The 23,676-nt window shown below is 46.3% G+C and overlaps 2 long non-coding RNA genes across 3 annotated transcripts in view; one reads left to right on the top strand and one right to left on the bottom strand.

Moving 5' to 3' along the window:
* LOC125984229 (uncharacterized) overlaps positions 1-5,674 on the top strand; it is a 30,171-nt gene extending 24,497 nt beyond the window's left edge. The window contains exons 3-5 of the long non-coding RNA XR_007486864.2: positions 1,562-1,659; positions 4,127-4,181; positions 4,889-5,674. This is a non-coding gene — a long non-coding RNA (uncharacterized lncRNA). The remainder of the gene's footprint in view (positions 1-1,561; positions 1,660-4,126; positions 4,182-4,888) is intronic.
* A 1,314-nt stretch (positions 5,675-6,988) lies between these two features.
* Positions 6,989-23,676, bottom strand: part of LOC125984232 (uncharacterized) — a 65,575-nt gene continuing 48,887 nt past the window's right edge. The window contains exons 5-7 of one of the 2 annotated variants that reach the window (XR_007486870.2): positions 11,214-11,366; positions 7,389-7,648; positions 6,989-7,103 (exon numbers count right to left, since the gene is read on the bottom strand). This is a non-coding gene — a long non-coding RNA (uncharacterized lncRNA). Of the gene's footprint in view, positions 7,104-7,184; positions 7,649-11,213; positions 11,367-23,676 lie in introns of both variants that reach the window. The other variant, XR_011088317.1, reaches the window with a different exon arrangement.

The following is a 23,676-nucleotide window of genomic DNA, read 5'->3' as shown; positions in this document are numbered from 1 at the left end:
CTTTAATCCCCCCCGCCCCCCCTTTCCTTTTAACCACAATGGGAAACATGTGCTTACTCTGTGTAGGGTACCGGCCCACCATGGGAGCAAGCGAGCGTGTTTACCTTGACTCCAAAACTAACATTTCACAGCTCCCGTGGGCACCGCCGCTCGCTACCTCTCGACGAAGGGGAAAAAAAAGAATGACAGACAATCCATCGACGTCATTTTGTTGCCGACAAGATAATAACCCTCCGCTGTTGTTGCGCAATATAACTGTCTCTTCACTTGTCAGCCTGTAAAATTTGCCACTCGGGTTTCTTACTTTTTCCCTTCCACCAAAGGCCGCGGAGGGCATTGTAATTTGTACTCGCTGTAATTTTATTATCCTCTTAAATTTCCATCCCAAAGTGAAATTACCAGCTCAGTGGCCTGGTAGTAGAGTGTCCGCCCTGAGACTGGAAGGTTGTGGGTTCAAACCCCGGCCGGGTCATACCAAAGACTATAAAAATGGGACCCATTGCCTCCCTGCTTGGCACTCAGCATTAAGGGTTGGAATTGGGGGGTTAGATCACCAAATGATTCCCGAGCGCGGCACCGCTGCTGCTCACTGCTCCCCTCTCCCCCAGGGGATGGATCAAAATCACATGGGGATGGGTTAAATGCAGAGGACAAATTTCACCACACCCAGATGTGTGTGTGACGATGATCATTGGGACTTTAAATTTGGAGCCGAGTCGACAGCGATGATTGCGCGTATCTGCTTCTTAACGTTCAGCGCTGCTTCCTAAACCGACATAATCCCCCTGTGAGGAATTTGTCCAGATGTTTGATGCGGAGGTTCCTTGTCCTTAAATTGTACTGTTTGGGTGTTGTTAGGGGACGACATAACGCAGAGCCGTGTGGACAAATGCCTCGCCCGAGGGCAGGAAATGCACTCCAGATGAAGATACTACACTCTGGTTCTTTTGACCAGTGTTGTGGACGTTAACCAACTGAGGGGTGGGCTTTTGAGTTGAACTTGCTGACAGGATAGTGACAGTTCCGAACCACTCAGACCTCCAAGGGGTAGTAACAAGCTCCGTGTTTAGAATATTCTGAATCATGAAGACAGCAGATGGCAGTGATTGTTTTTTCTAAATTGATAGATAACGACTTCAAAGTTTGCTTGTTGATTAGTGCTGATGTTGTCGAATGGCTTTCTGATTAGCGGCGCTGAGCCTCGTTTAAGTCTCGTCAGGGGACAACTCGTGCTTCTTGCCGTGGTCTGGATTTGATTACGTTCTACGGCAGCAAGATTCATTCAAGTTTTGAGCTCATGTTAGGGTTTCCGAGCCACATTATGGTTTCCTAGTAGACTTTCAATTCAAGTTGGGTTTTAAAGTTACTCATGTTAGGGTTTCAAGCCACATTATGGTTTCCAAGTAGACTTTCAATCCAAGTAGGGTTTTAAAGTTAGTTTCAAATGATGGTTTCACACAATGATTCATTTAAAATGTTTGTATTATTGAAGCTCCAATTTGCATACTGTGTAATAATTTTAAGCGCATAACACGAAAGCTAACCTTGTTGTTCATTGCAGTTCGACCTGACGGCAAAAACAAGAGGAATGCCAGATGAGCGTCTATCAAAACAGAAGAAATCTGTGTTTCCCCCTTCACTTGGAAACCTGAATCGAAGGTGAATCATTTGCGCGTGGTCTATCTTTTGCATTCCTGCTAACGACACACTCAACAAGTCGCTGCAAGTGCCTCATTCCAGTGCGGACCTCGTCAAATAGCTTCCGGAAACGAGGCTAAACTCGGTTCATCTGGTTACGTTTGACAAATCAATCATTTCTTTACATTTCATTTCTAGATCTCGTGTTTTTGTAATCGATGGCAAAGACCGAAAAGGCGAGTCGGCCTCGGGTTTGTAAAGTGCGTGCGGCCCAGCACACCTCGGGTCGTAGATGTAATCTGATTTGCAGAAACGGCTTGTTTCGCATGACTGCTTTTAAGCCGCCACTGGCGCATGGTCGTGCCACTGCGTGTCTTTGTGCCTGTGTCTTTATCTATTTATCTATCTGCCTATCTATCTATCTATCTGTCGTGTGTGTGTGTTTTGGAAACCCTAGCCCTAGTGTGTTGTGAGTGTGTGTGTGTGTGTGTTTGTTTGTTGCCTATCCATGATCCAGAACAGTGGTGTCAAACTCATTTTTGTCACGGGCCGCATCGTAGTCATAATTTCCTTCGGTGGGCCATTATGACTGTCAACCCAAATAAATGTATGAACGTCTCATATTATATCCAGTATAGGCTACAAAACAAACTGATGAAAAACTAGATTTGAAATCTAAGACTAGTAAGCGCTGTTCAAAACTTCTAAATAAAGTGGTAATAAAAATGGCTAGAAACATCTCTATTTTTTAAAAGTGAAGAAAATTTGCAAATTTAGTATTGACACAAAGCATAATTTGTATTTGTGGGCCAAATTTGGCCCACCGGCCAGAGTTTGACACCCCTGATTTAGAAGGTCAAAAGGTTCAAGTCAATATTGGATTGAAGATTTTCAGGTTGGTCCAAGCAGACATGTTTAGGATCCAAACGATGAGTTTTGGACAGGCGTCAGCTCGGTCAACCGTTCACAAACTGCTTTTGAGTCGCACTGTCCCAGACCCGTTTCCGTGGGAACAAGTGTGCAGTTTCCCAGTGACACAAAGAGTGAATTGAAGAACTTCCTGTTTGAGGGTGAATGCTAATGGCAAAGCATAACCTTTGTTTGAAACCCCCTAAAACGTACTATACATAGTCATTAAAAAAAAAAGATATATATATTTTTTTACTTTTTTTATTTATTTTTTTACCAAAAACAGCCATCTATATATATATATATATATATATATATATATATATATATATGATATTTGATATTTTTAAAGTTTTTTTTAAAGCATTATTATATAAGATCCTGTGTGGGAATCGATTCCACACAATCTGCATGCAAGTCAAGGAACTGTACCTCTTTTTACTATAATTTTTTTTTTTTTTTTTTTACAAAAAAAAAAAAAAAGCCTAAACTCTACAAAAACCCTAACACTGTCTGGAACTGTAAATACCAACCCCACAAAACTGTGTATGAAACATTCTAGAGTCTTGTCTATCCTCTGTCACATTGCTGATCGTGACCTAAATGAGTTATCATGTGGATCGGCAGGAGGTCGGAGCTGCATGCGGCTCGGCTTAGTCCCCCAAGATGAGATAATGCTCCGAGGGCTGCTTGGGTCTTGATTAGCTTGCGGGTAGGGGCTCTTTTTCTAATATCGCATTCCCCTTTGTGAGGCCAGATTAGCGCCTTATGAAAAAACACCCCCGCTGACACGCCCGATGGGATCGGAGCCTCCTGCCTGACGCATCGTCTCGGTCGGTACGGTTGCAGACGGTTTTGAATGCGACTCCGGACACACTTGGGAGTAACCAAACAGACAAGTGTTGCCTCCTGCAGACATCCTCTTGACTCCCCCCCCCCCTTCTACGAAAATCACATGCCGGACCACATCCATCTGCGAAGGAGTGATTGATCAACAAAAACTGAGAACGAGCGAAAACTAGGGTTTCCGACCAGGGTTTCAAACTTGGGTAGGGTTTCCAACTAGGGTAGGGTTTCCATCTAGGATTTCACACACAACACAGCACGCACACACACACACGAGCCAAGCCAGCACATCATTACGAACTCTGCAAAGCTCCTTTGACTGCTTCCATCCCTGTTTGACCCGATTCCAGTGAAACTTTAGCTTCACATTCAAGCCTGGATGTGATCTACAGTATGTCACTCCTGGAGGCTTGACTTTTGCAATGGTCCGTGAAGATGCCGGGGAAACTAGGAGCCATGTGCTTAGTGTAAAGCCTGATTTGGTGGCGCAAAAGACAGCACCAGGTTGGACAGCGTGGCATGCTGGAGGTGGCGGCCAAGAAAGCTTTCAAACTAAGGGTTAGGGTTGAAAATGACTGTTTCAAACTTTGCAAAATAGCTTTTCAAATTTAAATTTGTGTTTTTAGACAAGAGCTTTCAAAACACGATTTGCATCTCAAGTTGGCCGAAAAGCAGCAAAGTTGATTTGCTGGAGCAGATGACATATTTCATCTCTAGCTTTCTCTATTTTCAGATGTTATCGGGTGAGCGAGAGCGAGCTGGAGACGTGATCTCAAGGACTTCCCCAGGTAATTTCAACATGTAATCTTTAGCCAGCATTCTCAGGGCATGCAGGCTCCTTATATAAACGGACCCTCACAGACCGATCCAAGCGATAGTGCCGCAACTTGGCCTCAGTGGGATGCTATGAAAGTTCAAGTCATGACAGCGCCGCCGGCCGTATCGCTTTCAAACGCTCGGTGGAACCCGATGGGAGATATGGCGGCATTGCCCACCGCAGCGTCGCTGACCTTCAAAGGACCCTTATGACGAGCGCGCTGCATACGTGCGACACGTAGCATACGCGTGGACGCACCCCAAACAAGCTTGCCTGGAGTTTTTTTTTTTTTTCTTCCCCATTCCTGTTCCTGTCTGTAAATAAAAGCTGTGCGAGCGTGGCAGGACGCCTGCAAACAAACACACTTGATGAGAGAAGGTCCAAGACAGGTTGGGACGTGGTTCCCGCCAGTTGTTACAGAGATACAAACAATTGGATTTTTTCTGAAGAACACAATATTCAATTAGAAGACCAAGATTCAAAAGCATCAGCAATCATATCTTAATCATGAGTCTGGACTTGGATTGCGGTTTTTAGCTTGTTGGAAGACTCACACAAGATCTGTTCTGCCTTTGCTCGTTTTGGGATATTTGCTCATCTTTTCATGCAATCCACTTTTGATTTGTGTGCTCATTTTTTGGACTTGCTCAATCATTAGTTTCTGCGTTATGTTTCTAGGATCAAGAGTAAATCCCAGTTTGGACACTGCCAGGACTCGTGCGGCCATGAGCAGATGTTTTCTCCTGGCGGGCGAGCCGTCCGACAAGCATGCGCTCCATCACTGACAACGTCGCCCTCAAGATCCAGCTTCGGCTTCTTGGACCGGGAGAAGCTTTGACGTAGACGCAGCGGGACGGCGGGGAGGTTTCTGTTTCGGAGAATTTATGAAAGAGATCAGTCAAGACGAAAAAAAAGGGAAGCCAAGACGGTGAATGCGCCGCGAGTTTACCAGCGATGACCGCGACGGACGGACATATTGTTTGACTTATTCTACACTGAGCCCGGATTAATATTTTCCCGTACGGACATCTGCTTTTCATACTCGCGCTCTCGCTGCAACTCTGCCGATGTCACATCCACGGCGGGCGTTATCCGGTATACATCAACAAGCGCTGGAACGGCCAAAGGAAAATAATCAGACGTTATTTTCATTCTCCTACGGAGATCCGAGCCAGTATTTAGACCGCGGTGACTGGTCAAGGCCGGGTGATGGAGAACCCTGCAAAAAAGAAAGAAACAAAAAAAAATCACAAGACTTTTCTTCGCTTTTTGAAATATTTTTGGGGAAAATGGAATCAATATGTTTTGTCACTGCAGCGGTGTGTCATTGTCAAACAGTTTGTAAGTGGAGTCAATTAGATTGTAATTGGAGCCAGCCATGAAATAATTAGAGTGTATCGTATCATGATCTTAAAGAAATTGGAAAGTATCATTTTACAATAAATTTTGTTGAAATTTGTGATATATCTTTGTGATCTCTCAATTGGAGTGAATCGGTTTCGAATCGGATTGACATAGAAATCGCTGAGTGACATTTGAACGGCGCAGTTGCTAAGGCACTGATTATCCCTCAAAAAGAAGTTTCTTATTGTTTGGTTTACTTCAGAACTCATCAGTCTTGTGACAAGTCATCCAAAATGTCACATGGCTCATACTAGCAATCACATTTGCCAGGGACGAGGTCATCGGCATGTGAGAATAAAAAAAAAAAAGGGGGGGGGGGTGAAGGCTTGATGTTTTGGAAGTTGAGCCACATGACATCTTTATGGCCCCCCAAAACATTAGCATGACCACAATGCACTTCCCCCCACGTACCCCCCTCACACACGGGAGGGGAAAGATGACCTCTCAATTCACTGCACTTCTTTAGTCCTCAATGGAGCGGCTCAACAAAAGGTGACATCATTTTCTCAGGCTTTGATTGGCCCCCCTCCGTGCCATGGGATGACATCATGCGACCCGCCCTCCCCAAAGTCTTCAAAAAGTCCCAACCACTGGGTTCCGACCAGAAGTCCACCCCCCCCCCCCTCCTCCTCCTCCCACCACCTCTCTTGGAAGCTGCGTTGCCAAGACAACAGGCCCAGGAAATGGGGCAGCACTTGGCAGTATATTAGAGCTGCCGATCTCATAATGAGCTCAAGCGGCCATGCCTTTTGTGCGCCGAGTAAACAATCATGGGACATGATAGAGTGAGACCAAATGGAGGGGTGGGCAAAGCGCAATGTCACCCATGCCGGAACTTTCTGCCCAACAAAAAGTTGCATCAAAAAGCTCTCAGCTTACACTTTGAAAATGACAGCAAAAAAGATTCTTTTTTCGTCTTGTTAGTGGCAAAAGGAACAAAGTAAGTAAATAGTCAGTAAACAAATATTATTGACGGAGAAGTAAAGCACTTTTCACCCTGAAATTAAAACAAAAAATAAGCAATCCAACCACGTGCACGCTAACGACATAATTAGCGCCGATGCTAGCTAACAAGATTAAAAAGATGAACGCAGCTACATTAGCTCAACAAATGTTAATGATTTACAGCCGGCAATTGAATACTATTGCTTTATAATGTCATAATGGGACTTCCGATAACTACGTAGTCCCATGAGTAACATTAGCTTGATCAAACGATAACACTGTGCTGGCTCGTCCTGACCGCCCACCCAAAACAACTCAGTTATTCTACCAGCATTCAAAATTGTAACTGTTTAATTTGATGTTAAGCCACGACCTGGACTAATAAGCCTTTAAAAGTCATGTTGGGCAGCAGTACTTTCACACAAACGTCAACATGGACTTGGAAACGCCGTTAATGGGGATAATTGGAAGCGTGCTGGGAGCCAAACCTCATCGCTTGCAAACGGTCCTCCTCCAAGCAACTTCCCAAAAAGCCGAGCCGCATCTGAAGGGAAAAATGACACAGTTAACCGCACGTTCTCCTGGAGGAGATCCAGCTGTCATGTTGAGCTTATGCATATATTACCCAGCTGAGCACGACATGCGCGCTCGTCCTCCCGAGCGGACAAAACCCGTTTTTTTTTTTTTTCCCACACGTTTTTTCTCTTTATCCGAGTATCCGAATCAAAGCGCCACTTTTCTGTGGCTTCGGCGTGATGTGATTAACGGTGTTAGCCGCTCCTTTGGGCCCTGTGGGAGAAGACTTTTTCGGGTAATGGGTATCGGTTACCTCTGGCGGGCGAGGCTCCTGCTGACCGTGACGTCCGTCCACTCGCTTCTGGTGGGAATCAACAACTCTTACCATTTTTCCACTATAGTTTCCACAGTCGGCAGAGGTGATGGAATTTCACTCTTGTGTGTGATGGACTTACCTTATAGTTTTAATTTTTTTTAAAAAAAGGCCTTTTGTTGCAGGAGGTGGGGACTGGGCCTTCTAACTCGCATGGGAAGCAAACGTAGGCGTCTTCATCTTTACTAGGGTGCTCCGTCCTGTCAAACGGAACAAACAGTTGGACTGAGTCACAAAAAAATCAAGGTGACAAATTTTAATGAAGATGACTTTAGTGAAGTGCACTGCTATGGAACGAGACCAAGTACTGAACAAGAAAAATGGAGGACAATAACAGTCCCATCTCGTGGAAAAACCTTTTACTCAAGAGGAGACTAAGGGCACCCTCTTTGCTGGTCATACTGTATACGACCTGCATAGCAAAGCATCCTTCCATCTGGGCAAGCGGCCTCTCTCACCCTCTCCATCCCGCTCTTAATCCCCATTGAGAAGGGTGGGGGGGACGTCGATGATGGTGTTGGGGGTGAGTGTGGGGTGGGGGGGTCGACAGAGCAGGCCAAAGGCTCCAGTGACATCCATGGGAAATGTGCGGATCCATTCAGCGGTAATTATGGGCATCAATGCAGAGAGGCAGTGTCAAGGCGTGGGGATGGGGCAAGGGGGTGTGGGAGAGTTTGGGGGAGGGCAAGATAACAAGTGGGGGGGGGGGGGGGGGCAGGGGCGGGATTTGCCGTCTAAAGATAGACATCATGACAAAACGGAAAGGTGGGGAGGGGCACTTGCATTGAAGTGCACATGAGCTTGACCTTGACACACTCATTTGAATTTATATTCATATTTCTACTGTGGCAGCATTTATCCAAGAGGAGACTGAGGGAAGAGACAGCAAAGTGGAGACTGTGGAGTACAAAATGTGGGGACTGTGCAACTTTTTGGAGTATAAGGCTGCCTAATAGCTTCTTTACAGTAAACTGTGAGGCAAAAAGGCCCACAGTGGGTGGCTGAAACTCCGCCCCCTCCCGCCGTACATCATCAGCCTGACAGGCCATTTCACTCCTGGATTCCGAATTCCAGCTGAGACGCCACCTCAAACACTGCCGACGTCACTCGGCCAGCTTTGTATTCCTGCCGACAAAGCAAATCTGTCCAAACGCTAGCCAGGAATTATGGGCTCGTTTTTTACTATTATTATTTTCAGCACTTGAAAAATCAAAAGATATTCCAAACTCCTTTTTAACGGCGTGACCTTTAGCAGCTGGCGACGAGGAAGGCTTACATTCAAACGATGGCTTGTAAAACTTTTAAAGGTATATTTTTTTCCTCTCTTCACTGTTTTTTTTTTTTTTTTTTGTCTAGGGGTGAAAGCGAGGTCGGGCCAGCAGGCGCTTCTTCTTCCGCCGTCTGGGGAGTTTACCTTCAGAGACGTCCCATTACGCCTCTGATGAATTTAGACCGAGGGTGTCGAGCTGTTGGCTGCGCAAAGCACACGCTAAAAATAACACAAAAAACGCAGCCTCAGACGTGACGTGGGAAGAACAAAAAAAGTGACCGCCATTGAGATAGAAAGGCCACATCTCATTTCTAGCTATGTAATTGTGGTCATTTTAGCAAGACTAAACATTATCACTAAACATTAGCATAAGATGCTAATTATAATCGTTTGAGATTTTGTATCCAATGACTTGTAATTGAGATTCCCAGAAACCGGAGGAATCCAAATGAGACTCTCGATCCTTATCAGGAAATTGCAGATGATCAAACTAAATCCAAAATTGGGGATTATTTTTGCCCCTCCCAATCTTTCGTATTTTTGTTTTTCAAAGGACGCTTTGTCCAACTTGAAATTTTGCCTGCAAAGTCCGATCTTATCGGAGAAGGCCAGAATGTGTGTGGATCCTCGCCATGTCTTCGAGTGGCTTCAGAAGAGTATGATATGACACTCAAACAATAAAAAGACTTTTGAACCGCATCTGGATGCGACTCAGCAAATCCATTTGCTGAAACAACACACTCGAGTTTATTTCCCGAGACTTCCTGAAACAAACACAAATCATTTGATTTGGAAGAGAGTGGGGAAAAGCCCAGTCTGGTCTTTTTGGGTTATGAGGAGCGCTGTCAGCTCGATATTTCCGGGACCCATCGGGGTCAAAGTTAGACCGTTATTTTGCTGAATAAGCAAGAGCGGTTGACCTTCAAGTGCTCTCAATGCTGCATTCAAGGACTCAACTGATTATTGTTCTCACCCTGGGAACTGCTCGGGAGCTCGTTTGCGTGAGCTCGGACGGTACGCTTCGATTTCACACGTGATGGAATTCTCCTGAGAAGGAAGATTGGTAAAATATCCCACCGACTGCTTTTTGCTGGTAACTGTAATTGAACACCGATCTCTCACGTCGGTAAAAGCGCTAATTAGAAGTAATACAGCTGATTTTCGTGTTATTTGCCGCCGTGAGAAAGAAGCTTTCGCTCGTCTTCCCCAACAATTAGAAATTGCGGTTGCGGATCTGTGGGAAAAAGAGTTTTGTTTTCCCTTTGCAGCGCTGAGCTGTCTCCTGCTATTTTCGATACGATCGCCTCACATTTGGCTTCATTTAAAGGCCGCGGGCAGCGAGAGAGGTGCAACCGTCACGGTGGTCCACGTTTTGAAACTGTCATAGCAACTCCCAAAGGAATTCAACCTTCGCACTGAGATCGAAAACTCAGCGGCGGAAACGCTGCGGCTTCCCACTGTCACGACGAAGATGGCGGGTGGGGTTACGCCGAGTTTGGCGAGCGACCGGCTTTATGACCGTTTTGCGGCTGAGCGATTGGATCATTAACTGCGATACCGCAAGGTCTCATCCAGCGCTTGTCGTGGTTAAAGGGCGGCATTAACACGAGGAGGTTGGGAATGCGCAGCGCCAAATGAAGAGGAGTGAAAAGTATCCGGGGAATGATGCACATCCTGTCAGCTGAGCGAGCCCCTTCTTCCTCCTCCTCGTCTTCGTCCTCACAGCTGGCGCTCCCACCCGCACGCAGGCCAACGTGTAGGTTGTAAGGTTCTCTCCTCGGGGTCTCCGACTCAAACGGGGCCGGGCCCGGGTCGCCGGACCTTCTGACCTGCGGGTCAACCGATCATCTTTATCTCTCCCCACTGCCGAAGCCATCTTGAAGACGTTAACCCGATGACCCAAGAGGGAGGGGCACAGGACTGATGACGGTACAGTACGTTTATGCCATCGGTATGCTGTTCATTTGTTATGAAGAAGCAAAATTCGATTCGTTGGAGCTAATGCTATCGCTAATGAACGGGAGGTTGAGTTCAGGACACGGCAGATCTGTTCGGATGGATTTAGCAAACGGAACTTCTGCGGGCTGGTGGTCAGGTGGACGGCTCCCGGCCGGGTGACTGCCACAGGGTAGCACAGCCCATTCAACCCACCCAGCGCCCTTCGCTCACTGATCTGGCCAACGTGCACAGGACTTAAGCCGAGGATTATCTCCGTTGCACTTCCACCCCTACCACCCACTCACACACCGGGAAACTGTGGCGAGGCTTTCTGATGCGGCCTGCACCTGCAAGGGAGACACACCTCGGTCTGTTCTTTCCAAACTGTTTCAATTCATTGGTTTTTGGTCCCAGTGACAGACAAGTGACAAGACCTGTTTTTAAAATTCAGGTTATAGTTGAGATTCCTTGCTAGTTATTCAAGTGTTCACTCACTCATCACTCACTAGCTGACATCATGACAACAGATTAGAAAGAGTGAAACGTGAGACGACTACCTCGTGATGGTGACTGGCAGCTTCCGTTTGTCGACGTGCGTCTTCTCAAATACCAAACGAGCGAGCTGCTTTCTCGTTCATGATGTCATGCATGGTGAGTGCTGACAAGAATCTCGCCGGCGTGCGGGTTGAAGGAGCCGCCGAGGGTAACTGCTGATAGAGACACAACAACAAAAAGCGTCAACAACAACAACAAAAATCAGCCATGGGAATCGGATGACATCAGGTGGCCCGCGATTGACCCGGCAAGATATAAAACAAGGATTTATTCAACAATATGTAGAGAGAAGGAGTGTCGTATGTGCATATGCTTCTGGGGAATGTTTAAGACAGGAGTGGCTGGAAATCAGCCGCCCGAGAGAGATAACGACACCACTGGCTGGAATTTTAGGGTAGTCGCCGTGGAAACAATGATGTCACCAGCATGCCAGCGGCGCCCTATAAGGTGGCAAGTTGAGAATAAGATGGAACGTGGGAGTGGGACGGATATGGAACGGGGATGGCGTATCCATATGAGGAACGTAGCGGTGCCGAACGATATGGGAAATTCGGAATGAGCCACTCTAGAAAAAAGGCCATGCGGGCTAAGTTCAGATGACATTTCCCAGCAGTTGGGGAAATAAGAGCAAGGAAGTGAGTAGGAGTATGCTTGGAAACCTGCAGCTCCTTAAATGTCACTTCGGAGCAGCCCAGGACCACCACATCAACTTTATTTGGGGTTAATTAAACAGGATGATACCGAAACGCATGTTGGGGGTGATTCACAAAGCACGAGCAAATGTTTAACCTCGACGCCGTTTGAGCAGAAACCGGCTTTACAAGAAACGTTAAATAAATCTCCGTCGGTAAGAGCACATTTCCTTTCAGCTCCCGCATCCCTTCGTCATGTTAATCTTGTATTTTCTGCCTGGCTGGCTGGCTGTGAGCGTTGTGCAATGCCTTTTGTTCCCAGCTCAAACAGAAGACTTAGCATAAGCAAACAATCTCGGCCCGTAAGACTGAGAACAACAGTGTTTGATAGAAGTGGAGATAGTACATTTCGATTACACATGGGAGGACGTGTTTGAAGCAGGTTTTAGGTTTGGGCTCGGGTTGGGTTAGTGTTTGGGCTGATTATAATAGTAGGAAATAAATAGAGTCTTATTTTGAAATCTTGTGGTATCTCGCAACCGTCTCTGCAGCAGCTTTTGGCCCTGGAAAACCATAATCATGTACAGAACCGTATATGAGTTCTTGAGGGACTGAAATGGATTCTCCCCGTACCCCTATTTGTGGCCAAAACTCTGCGGGATGCCTCTGGAGCGCCGCAATCAAAACTTGCCAAGAGTGTAAGAACATGAGCGTGACAGATTGCAAGACATTTATCAACATTCTCCAAACACGACAACGCCGTGTTCCCGTGTGCATTTCTCTTCCAAGACATCAATACCGCACGTATAGTAGGAATGCGCTTACATACATACATCAGCCCGTGTGCAAGTTACAAATGATCAGCTTCAGAAGACGAATGGCCCGAAACCAGAAGACGGGCGTTTGTACGCAGATGTTCTGAGTCTACTTACTTTACAACATTCTTGATAAACAATGACAACCGAAGGGAAGGGCAAGCTATCGCTAATGCTAAGCCTAAAAAGTCTTTGTTCGGTTTATGTAAGACGACCATGTTGAATCTTTACTAAGTTGTCAGTCCAAGACTGATCTGAAAAGTACAAACAAACAGAAGTTGCCCATTCCCGATGGCGACAATGTGGATTGCTGTCGCTTTAGCGCTGTCCGCAGATTGGCTAACCGGAGTCTGTAATCCCTGTTGTGGTCTCAGCCTCTGGACAGACTAGCATGAGACTAGCGGGATTCCCAGGCTGTGACAGCGTCATTACAGAGGCCGCCTGGATGGATGGTGAGATGCGGGGCGGGGGAAGGGGGGTGTTCCCTCCCTGACCAGGGTTGACCCGACTAGACGACCGCAAGCATTTGGCTGTCGTCTCCAGCTGTTTTTTTTTTTTTTTTTTTTTGCTAGGCGAGCTGCCTGCCCGCCTCCCTGTTCTGTGCTCCATTTGGGCTTTCTTGAGGCGTCCCAAACAAAACCACAAAAGTGGAGGGGCTGATGCAATGAGGTTGCCGAGCAGCTTCGTCGCCCCGGCCGCAGAGCGGGTGAGGTCATCCCCTGCGTGCCCCCGACCGGCCCGGCGCTTGGCAGCCGCCATGGGAACTGCCTTCCGATCGCTCGCATCGGCTTTCTCGCGTCTCTCCTTCTCCATCAGACTTTTTTTTTTTCCTAGCACCTCATCATCGATGCGGGGAAAGGAGCACATGTGGTATCCATATCACCGCCGTATATTACTCATCGTCCAATCTCTCCAGATCCTCATCGCTGCACGTCAGATTGTCTTTTTTTTTTCGCTACGCCGCGTAAATCTTAACGATGTTGGCGTGGCGTCAGCTACTCGGAGCGGAGCTATATCGAGAGGCGGAGGAGAGATCCGTGAGGCGGCGTTTCACGCACATTTTGTGGATTTACTGTTTGCGCTCACGTCGACTTGAGCAATGTTTCCCAATGGAAAAACTAAAAATAGCATCAAAATACAAACGCTATGTTGATAACAAATAAAAGAGTATAGATCGCATTTACTTCTACATCGGATGGAAGATTCTTTTAGTTGACATTTTGCCAGAGTCATTCGGTCAAAGAGCGTTCCTCTGCCTTTTCTTCTTGCTGATAATTACTCTACCGTGAAGGCAATCATCGAACTTTGTACAGACAAAAAGGTGCCAGCATTGTTTTGAGATGCCACTCAAGGTTCCCAGGCTTCGCTCGTGTATTCTACAGCGCAGGACTTCCTGCTTCAAACGGGCTCATGTTTCTCACTTAGACAACAAGGCCCTTGTCCGTCCGTCCATCCGGCTGCAGCGTTACCTGTCCCCTCGCCACCGGGGCCCTCCCTCTCGTCGGGGCCGCGGCGCAGTTCACGGGAAGGCGAAACTTATTATGGGATTCACACACTAATTTGCATGGTGCACATTTCCCACAATTACAAAACAAAAAAAATACGCTGATACTAATACTCTGATACTAATACTAATATCGGTCTTGTTTAGTAAACACAAGCTACGCCTATTTTTCTGTACACCCTTTGCACATACTATATACGGAAGAGATTTGCAATCTGGAATCTTATTTTCGTAACTGGCAGCGATCAATTTGACGCAAGAGTCGATACTCGTTTTTTTGTGCATTTGCGGGAAGCCAATTGTTGTGTTTACTTTCTTTTCTTTTGTGTGCGCATGTAATTAGCTGATTGTGAATCCGTCATCGGAATGCAAAATTGAACGGCACTCAAAGCGCTTAACATTTGCGGCCGCGTCAGTTTCTAGTAATGTTTGCTCGCTGAGGCGTGTTAAAGAAAACGTCTGTCAACTGATAGCATCAATTAACTCATCATATCGTGTTGAATTGTTTTCGCTCACAAAAATACAAATTGCTAATGTTGAGCTCATTAAAAAAAAAAACTTTTGAAGTCATCCTTCAAAAGTTACTTGTTGCATAATGTATATGCTTTAAAGGCACGTTCTGACAAATTTGAATGACATCACGTAGGAAGGGAACTTGTCGATCGAATACCATGGACATGTTTCGCTTCTGGTCCAACCAGTCGTGAGCTCCGGGAAATGACTGAAGTGCAAAACATTTTTAGAAGCCTACCACCTCAAGAAGGAGAGAGCCTCTCGGGACGCACGCAAGTACAAAAACCGTAGGAGGGCACGGCCACGTCCCAGCCCCCGCTGTCGTACGAGCCCTCTAATCCCTCATTTCATGTGGAAACGTATCTGCCGACGATTTATGACATCCGTCCCCTTGAAGAGCCCAAGACACATCCACATTAAAGCCCGAGTGCGTGTCAAAGGTGACCTGTCAGTTTGACCACGTTGCTCCTTTCATTTGGGTTCGCTCGTCTCTACTTCACGTCGAGATGCTTTTTTTACAAGGCCTGGACGACACTAATCAGTCCCTTTGCGTTGTGAGTCACTGAAGTTGACGGATCAGATCATGGAAAAGTGGAAAAGGCTAAGGGGGCAAAATCAGAGTTGGATCAAAGGTCTCAAGTGACAAAGGCCTCGCCCTGACAAAAATTCATGGATGTTCCCTACAGGCAGAAATGTTAACAGTACAATCATTGTTGCATGCCGGGCCGAATTAAATGCTCTCGAGGCCGAAATCTCCGCAGCCTTTTATCAAAGTGGTGGGACAAGTTTTGGACCTTGTCAAGGGAAGCTTCGGCGCTTTTGACGAAAACAAACGTAGCCATGCAGCGCTCCCTTCACACAGGGGTGGCGGAAACACAAGTCTGACACGGGCCTGTCAGCGGAGCGCAGCCGTTGCCATGGCGACGGATGAATGTTTTCTTTAATAAGCGCTTCGCAGATAGACTTACTCATATACTTTGATGACACCTGTCAGAGGACCTCTCGCAAAAAACAATAAAAAATCTCATGAGTTCAACGACTACCACACACACACAAAATGACGTCCTTGCAGATGAGTCAAAGTGCAGTCAACAGATAGGAAGTCGTCCTAAAGTACGCCTGTCTTAAAGTCACAATGTCGTCGTGAGCAAAAAGGTGACGTTCGCTCGGTGGAACTCCACAGGAAGCGAGCAACAGGAGCAATTTAGCGACATTGTTTGCAGGGGGATGTTTTGGAGCCTGCATCCGATGCTATCTCCGCTCGCCTCGGGGGAAGATTCTGGGAGACGCGCGCCAGGGGAGGGAGGCTCGGTCACGTCTTGTTGCCGTAATTGCAATACTATGCGGCTGGTTGGGACACGCGGTGAGCCAAAGAGCCACCGAGAACTTAACCAGGGCCGGATGTGGGGTGTGGACTTTAGGGGCGCAAAGCCCCCACAATAAATATTAATTTAGAATTTGATTAAAACTTCATCACATAATTCAGTTTTTTTCTCCGTTTTTGGATTTGGGTTTTATTTTATTTTGTTTTACTCTGCTTTGTGTTGCGAGGACAGCATCTTCTCAATTGAAGAAAAAAAATAAATGTAAAAAAGGCAAAATGGGATCCCTAACTCAGACTGTGAAAGAAAGCAAAGCAATGAATAAGAGAAAAGGGACGAAGAAAGAAAGTAAGATGTCACTTTTCTTTCTTGACCCACTGAAAAGAGGCAACTGTCGCCTGTGACAATTGGATCTGTCACACTTGTCACTCTTGCAGCCTTTTCACGCTCTAAAATGTGACCATGTGCTCATCTCAAGACGTCATCATTAGTTGTGGTTGTTTATACGCGCATACTTGCATTATGAGTGTGACAAAAAAACAGTCACAATCTCATTTTGGAAGAAGTGAGTTGTCATCAAATTGCACACTTAATTACACTTTATTTGCCAGTTTGATGATTTGTATCTCATGACGGGACTCTGGAGAGTGCTAAATTTTATCCAAATTTGGGCGTTTGACTCTCATGCCATTCAAACGCTAAAAGTCCTCGGCAGATTTTTTTTTTTTAAAGTTTATTATTGTCCACTTGGGGATTTTCTTGTGTCTATTTTTGTAAAGATCACTGAGTTTATTTTAAGAATTTTTTGACACTATTAAAAAGTGAGTCCCGCACCTTCCGAGCTGTAATCCTCCTTCAGAACTCCCCCGCGAGCGCACTCCTGTAATCTCATACACGCACTAATCCCATTCTAATGCCCGAGAGAGAACACATGATGAGGTTTGTCATCACACTCGGCTCCGAAGCCATAAAGGAAAAGAACAAGCCGTGCGTACGTACTGTCGTCGCACGGTCCAAGCGGCGCTTCCAAGCATTGTGTCACATTGGAGGGGAGGCGGAAAGTGGAAGCCGATACCTGGCATGAGAGCTCAGATGTGCTGCATTAAAGAAAATGATGCCGGAAAGTTCCTTGGCCCCGCTACGGCGACAGCTTGAAGTCGTTTGAAGACTTTTAAGGCACAATTGCGGAAAAACATGCACAGATACAATAGGTGGGTACACCTTCACCACTACAAGAGCCGTATTGTTCGAGCCAGACCTCCACCCGACCAATCCGGTCCCATTCTGGCGTAACGGCGATGTGACCTCAGCTAGTAAACAAATGACCGTTGACTTCTAGTCAATTAAATAAAATTATATGAAATTGCCGCCATTAGCGAGCGGCTACGTCATCCTCTTAGGACAAAAACAGAAATCAATACCTTCCTCCCTTTTTTTCCCCATTTGGAGCTAAACCCATTTGAACTCAAAGTAGCTCAGTTCATCCGTGCTATTGTTTGGATCGATTCGGTGTTGAGCACTGTTGCTAAACAAAACAGCAGCACCGAATCGAGTCTTTGAAAACGTGGGATTTTATTGCAAAGCCTGCATGATTGTTACATAACCATGCAACCTCAATTCATGGACCCGTGTTAAAGAGTTGACGGCGAAGTCGTTTGAAGAGTTTTGCTAACCAAAACAGCAGCAGCAAAGCATGTAAACAGCTATGCGACATTTCAGCAGTCTTCCGAGTTTCTCCATTGTCGTCCTTGTTTTTAGATACCTCGAACCAAATATGGTTGAATAATAAGACAGAAAAGTGACACTGGCCACATTCATTTAATCTCTTGCTTCTTGGAATTTCTAAGTCACGCATTTTTATTTCATTACTATTATTGCATCATCGCTAAAGGCAACAGATGTGACATTCTTTGACTTCTCCCAGTTTTCAGTCACATCTTCACTACCATCGTCATCGTCATCAGAATTTTTCATTTCTTCCGAATTTTTGGTGAATGTGCACATAATCAGGCCTCAAAAAACAAGAGGTTCTTTAACCTTTCGCCAGTCCGGGAGACGCCAAATTTATGGTGAGAACACAGCGGCGAGCAAACAAGCGGAGGAAAAAAAAAGAGGAGCCCGCTTCATGAATACTAATTCTGGGAGCTATTAGCCAAAAGGGCTACCACATGGGACAGCTGGAAAATGCCAACCGGATTGTTCTTTGTGCTTTTCCGCCTTTAACAATCAATTGCTTTTTACAGGCTAATATTGGCGCGCGACGACGGGAAGGACAAGGAGAGGCTGGGAAGAGGCGCGATTGCTTGGAAAAGTGGGAAGGGTAGTCGGGAATTACGGTGCCAGGAAGCATCCATGTGTGTTTTCCCTGGGCCAAATGTTGACATCGCTGTACTGTGTGGGGTGGGGCAACGTTTGAACAATCAACTCACACATATTTATTGATTCTTTTCGACCAATCCCATCCTCTCTTTACTTGCATAATTCTCATACAAAACAGGTGAACTGACAAGGAAAGGAAATTAATCACATAACGCTAACCTTGTTAGCTTAGCATAATCTAACCTTTTACACATACAGAATCTGCCTCAACCCTCAAAGCCAGTTTTACAGGAACTGCGTCGCGCCCTAAAATGGTCAGCCCCTGTCTGCAGGTCATAAATCTTGTAAATCTAATAATTGTCATTTGGCAATAAATACATATGCAGATGAGTTTGGAGGCGGCGGGGAGGGGGAGGATATCTGTAAGTCAGACGTGCTCCAAACATGAACCATATGCGTCTTTGTGTGTAAATGCACTCAGATGTCTCGCTCATCGCAACCGTATTGCCGGTTCATCCGAGGTCCCCGTTGGAACATCTTCACATCAGAATAGTTTGCGTGGGGTGGACCGGAGGAGCTCCGGGGCGCAAGGAACCACATGCTACTTAAGATAATGAAAAAAAAAATGTTTTAGTGTAGCGCTGTTAAACCAACGCGGCCCTGTTACTTAGCAGATTTTTTGGTGTTTTTCTCAGGGTCAGACATTAAAGCCAGTTTTTTAAAGCCTATCACAAAATGTGTTTAAATTGTGTGGGATGGGGAAAAAAGTAGGACCCCCCTCAGTTTTTGTTCTTTCTATATGGTCTCTCTACATCACACTGTTGCAGGTGGGTCTGGAAGGTATCCCCTGCAATTAACCGGGATTATTTGCAATCCACTCCTGACACTTTGCAGGGGATGGCCGGCCACGCCCCAACCAGGAAGTGTCAGTGGGAAATGAGGCTCATTGCTGTGGCAGCGCATGTGCACCATCGGGAATGTGACAATGCCCCCCCCCCCCCGCTCAAAGAGAGCATGGCATATAAGTCTTAATAACGCCAATAATAATCGCTTTGCACTCCTGTCTAGACAGGGAACGGTTAAATTGGGTGCGCGAGGGTGTTTTGGGGCGCGGCGGCGAGTAAAGTGAGCATTCTATTGAGGTCTTAGTTTGGCTAATCTCTCCCATGTGACAGCACAGGCAGATTTGCTGCCATGGAATGCCACAGGCTGTTGTGCCGGCGGACAAAAAGAGACAGAGGCTTAAGCTGCAGGGGGGCAACACTCGGCCGTCCTGGAGAGCGGCGCGGCTACGCCAAGAAAAGATGGAGAGGAAAGAGAGGGAGGGGAGGGTCGGAAGAAAAAAAAGTTCTCAGGGTTGCCTCGTGCTCCTCCTCCTCCCGCTCATCACGCCGCCATACATCATGTATCACCTGTAGCGTTGCATAACGTGCACAGATTTTTGTAGGACACTTCTGCCTAGTGACAGACACGCATCATTTTGCTCCACAGCAACACCACCAAAACATTCACATTTAGTGTCATAATTCTCCTATTTTATCAAAACGTTTGATTTACAGAACTTACATTTATTGTGAGGATAATTGATGTATTTTATATCTAGCACACAGAGAATAATCACCCGTACGTGTCAATTTCTAATTGGGCCAAAATAAAAAATTGTCCTGCATGAATTCTGCCTAGCAACAATGCTCTTTTGACCCTTTTTTTTTAAATGAGAAGCTTTGTGGTTTTGATTTCTATTCAATACAGATCAGCAATTCCATTTGGAAAAAGAATTTGTCAATTTTGCCAAGCAATTTGGCTTTGCCTAGTTTAGCTCATTTCACAAGTAGCCATAAAGAGTGTGTGTATGCTGCTGGACCTGGGGGCCTCCGTTGAAGGCCCTCGGGGAGGCACGACTGTGCTACTGTGCACACTTGGAGGACTTGTGATGTCCTGAGCACATCTGGTCTCCAGCCGCACAGGGATCGCACACAGCGGTCCCATGAATCCCACAAGCATGGCGAGGACAAACAAAGCAGATCCTGAGGGTCTTGTCAATGTTTTTCGTGCCGACTTTTTTTTTTTCATGTGTGTGCGTATCATCTCGAGGGAACGGGACAGGAAAAATCGGAAGCAGCGTTAATTCTCAGCCTGCAGTCACGGACGACCTTTTTAGTTTCTCTGTGTTAGTTTGTTTTTTTCCCCAGGTAGAGTGGAACCTTGGCTTGTGAGTGCCCTGGTTCACATAGGATATGGTTTTCGGCAAAAATTTCCATCAAACATTTATGTAACATCCTTTCCAAAGATATACCTTCAAATAAAAGCATACTTTACAATAAACCAGATTCAGTACACTTGGTGGCTTCTCTCGCAGTTGCACTCAATAAACAAATAAAAAATAGTTTCAGTGCAACAGCGAAAGAAAAGTGAACGTGGAGCCAAAGAAGGTTTGGTGGAACTGTTATTATACTGACATGCTTTTATTTTGAAGGCCAGAACTTTGGCAGGATGTTACGCAGACAGGGAGACTTGTTATTGCTTTGAGTTGAGTCATTATATTTATGTACAGTTATAACAATGTATTTTTATTCAGAGTTTTGTGTGTCTGGAACAGATTAATTGGATTTACATGATTTCATATGGGGAATATTGCTTTGGTTTTTGTACTCTTCAGTTTTAGTCACACTTCTTGGAATGGCTTAATCACAAATTATGTAGATGAACTTTATTAGCTACGTGAGGGCGGTCAAACATTTAATTCTTGTTGTGCCTTATTTCCGACAGATGGAATGGAGTCCAAACTACCTGTGTAACACATTCACAGGATCAGCCTCAATCCCTCCGACCCCACCAGGCCAAATCCCCCCGAGTCCCAAATCTCCAGTCTGGGACAGACGTGAGAATCTCATTGAGGGAGGGAGGGGGGTTAGTTCCAGCTCCGCCCATTTCGATCCTTTTTTGGCCCTCTCCAATGTTTTAATTAAAGAAATAATCAGCATTTACATCACAATGGTCCTCGGGGGCCCTTACCATTAGTGGCTCGTTTGTCATCTCGAGTCTAATGAAAATGCAACATCACTTCACAGGTTCTCAGATTAGCCGTCGGACGGCGGGAGAGAACTTGAGTTGTCTGAATTTTTCTGTGTTTCAAGCGTGGGTTGAGAAAGGTATTTTATTTCATTTTTTTAATAAATGGTGTGTCATCCCACTTTGGTAGGCTACATACCAGGGCAACACACAAAATGATGATTTAGCTGGAGCTATGGAAAAATGAAAACAGAACGGCTCAGATTGTTTTCCCTGGTTTTCATTCACTTGTTGCTTGGCAGAATTTGAGCAGGAAAATCAATACAACCTGTTGCTAAGCAGAATTCATACACCACAATCAATACAAATCAAAACTCGCAGCTTCTCGGGCACGAATAAACGGGAGAAGAAAAAGCCAGTTGCTTAGTGCAATAATATCAACGGAAATATGATAAAGAAGCGTGAGAGAAGTTAATTGGAATCGGAACTGGAATGGTCCAAATTTAAACAAACAATGCCCAACTTGAATCACGTTGCATTGGTTTGTCACTTCATACATGTGTCTGTCCATTCACACACATCAGATCTACTGGTCTCCCTGTCCTCCACTCCCCACCGGTTGCCCCCGCCCCCTTTAGCACCCCCCCCCACCCCCGAGCTGTCCCGGGCCACAATAGGCCGAGCATCTTTTGTGGCATTAACGGTTTGGAGGAGCACTAGAACAATGTATGAGAAGTTAGGAGCGCAGGGTTCCCACACGCGGGGCCGACGTGTCCCCACTGCCCTCCCCCTTCAAAGACGGCAAACTTGCACACAGCTGATTGCCCCCCCCCACCTCCCCACTTTCACATAAAAACACATTTCGTCCCACATATTTGTCTATGTTTCACATATGAAACTTACAGTTGGATTTGTGTGATGCGAGCGGCTGATAGCGATGAACCTAAGCGTGCACACACACACGCACAAACACGCATCACACATGGAGTTGAATTGCCTGGTGAGGCCAGGGGAAGAATCCTTTTGTTGCATGCGGGGAGTGCAATCGTCTGGAATCTTGATTAATTTGTACTGTCATATGTGGGAAGGTCTCTCACTATAGGGTGGGAATGCACCCAACATTATCCCATCAAATCGCCCGATGGGATGCAACTTGGTGACCAGCGCCCTTTTGCCGCATGCAAATAATTCAGATCAAGCTGTAAAAATGTGCTATAATTAGTGGCAAACACATAAAATCAGTGCTTGATTCAGAACAACAAGTTCACATTAAATCAAAAATGTCCACTCTGTCATTGTCCACCCTGTCAGCAAGCGGCCATATCTGGCTGCAATGGATTTTTTTTCCTCCCGCATTCTACCGTATAAAAGTGTGCCGTTGTCGTTTCACCACAATGGGCACGATGCTTGCATTGTTTGCCCCCCTTTGTCCTCTTCCTGTCTTTTCTGACCCTCCATCATTTCAATGAACTGTGTGTGGTGCTCAGAGGACTCCCACACTCCACCGCTCAGCTCCTGTCCGGCCCAATCAAAGGTCGCATCCGTGCCGGGTTGCAGGCACCTGTGCCTCGGAGCCATTCCAGAACCCCCGCCACCATCCCCTCACCCCCTTTCCTACCTCCCCGCCAGTGTCTCTTGGGGCAACGGGCGCACAGTGCGCAGGTCATTTGTCACCAATTGTCAGTGCTTAGCGGGGCAATGAAGTGAGACGAGGTGAGGGAGGCCCACTGAAGGGGAGGGGCTATTGGAGGCACGGCGGTCCAGATCCGACATCCGGCCCCAGATCAAGTGGGAGATGATTCTCTTTTAGTCAGGTAGGTCAACTCGCTGCCTGCCCGAGTCGCATGTTTGGAAATGCAGTACGTCCATAATCAATTGGTCGTCTAAAAGGCAGACGATTGAGTTGCAGTGAGTACCCCCCTGGAGATGGCCCTGGGACGGCATGTCACGTCCTTGTTTGTTTTCCTTAATAACCAGAGACTTGTGAAGAATGCCAAGGGCTGGCTGCAATTAGCTGGGGTGCGGCTGATCCCTCCCGAGAGCGAGCCCAAGTTCAGCTTACTCACTGCCAGAATTGAGTCAACAGCGACGGATGGGGCAAACCTTCGCCCGTCACTAAGTGGAGACTCCATCCAGGGAGATAGCGGTGTCCCGTTCGGGATCTGTTTTCATTCCAGGGGAAGTGGTTATTTAAGTAGACTACAGGGAGAGCCCCCTTTGTCCAAACATCCATTGAGGGGTTTATACTCTCAGGGTTACTCGATGCCTTCATCCAAGAGGGGCTATGAGCAAGACATTGGGGAGAAGCATTCTTTCCGGTTCTGTGCGAACTGCAAGCGCGGACAAAC

This window comes from Syngnathus scovelli, chromosome 16 (assembly GCF_024217435.2).
Source record: "Syngnathus scovelli strain Florida chromosome 16, RoL_Ssco_1.2, whole genome shotgun sequence".
NCBI lineage: Eukaryota > Metazoa > Chordata > Actinopteri > Syngnathiformes > Syngnathidae > Syngnathus > Syngnathus scovelli.
The sequence above is the reverse complement of the archived record's forward strand: the minus strand, read 5'-3'. Positions and strand labels throughout refer to the sequence as shown.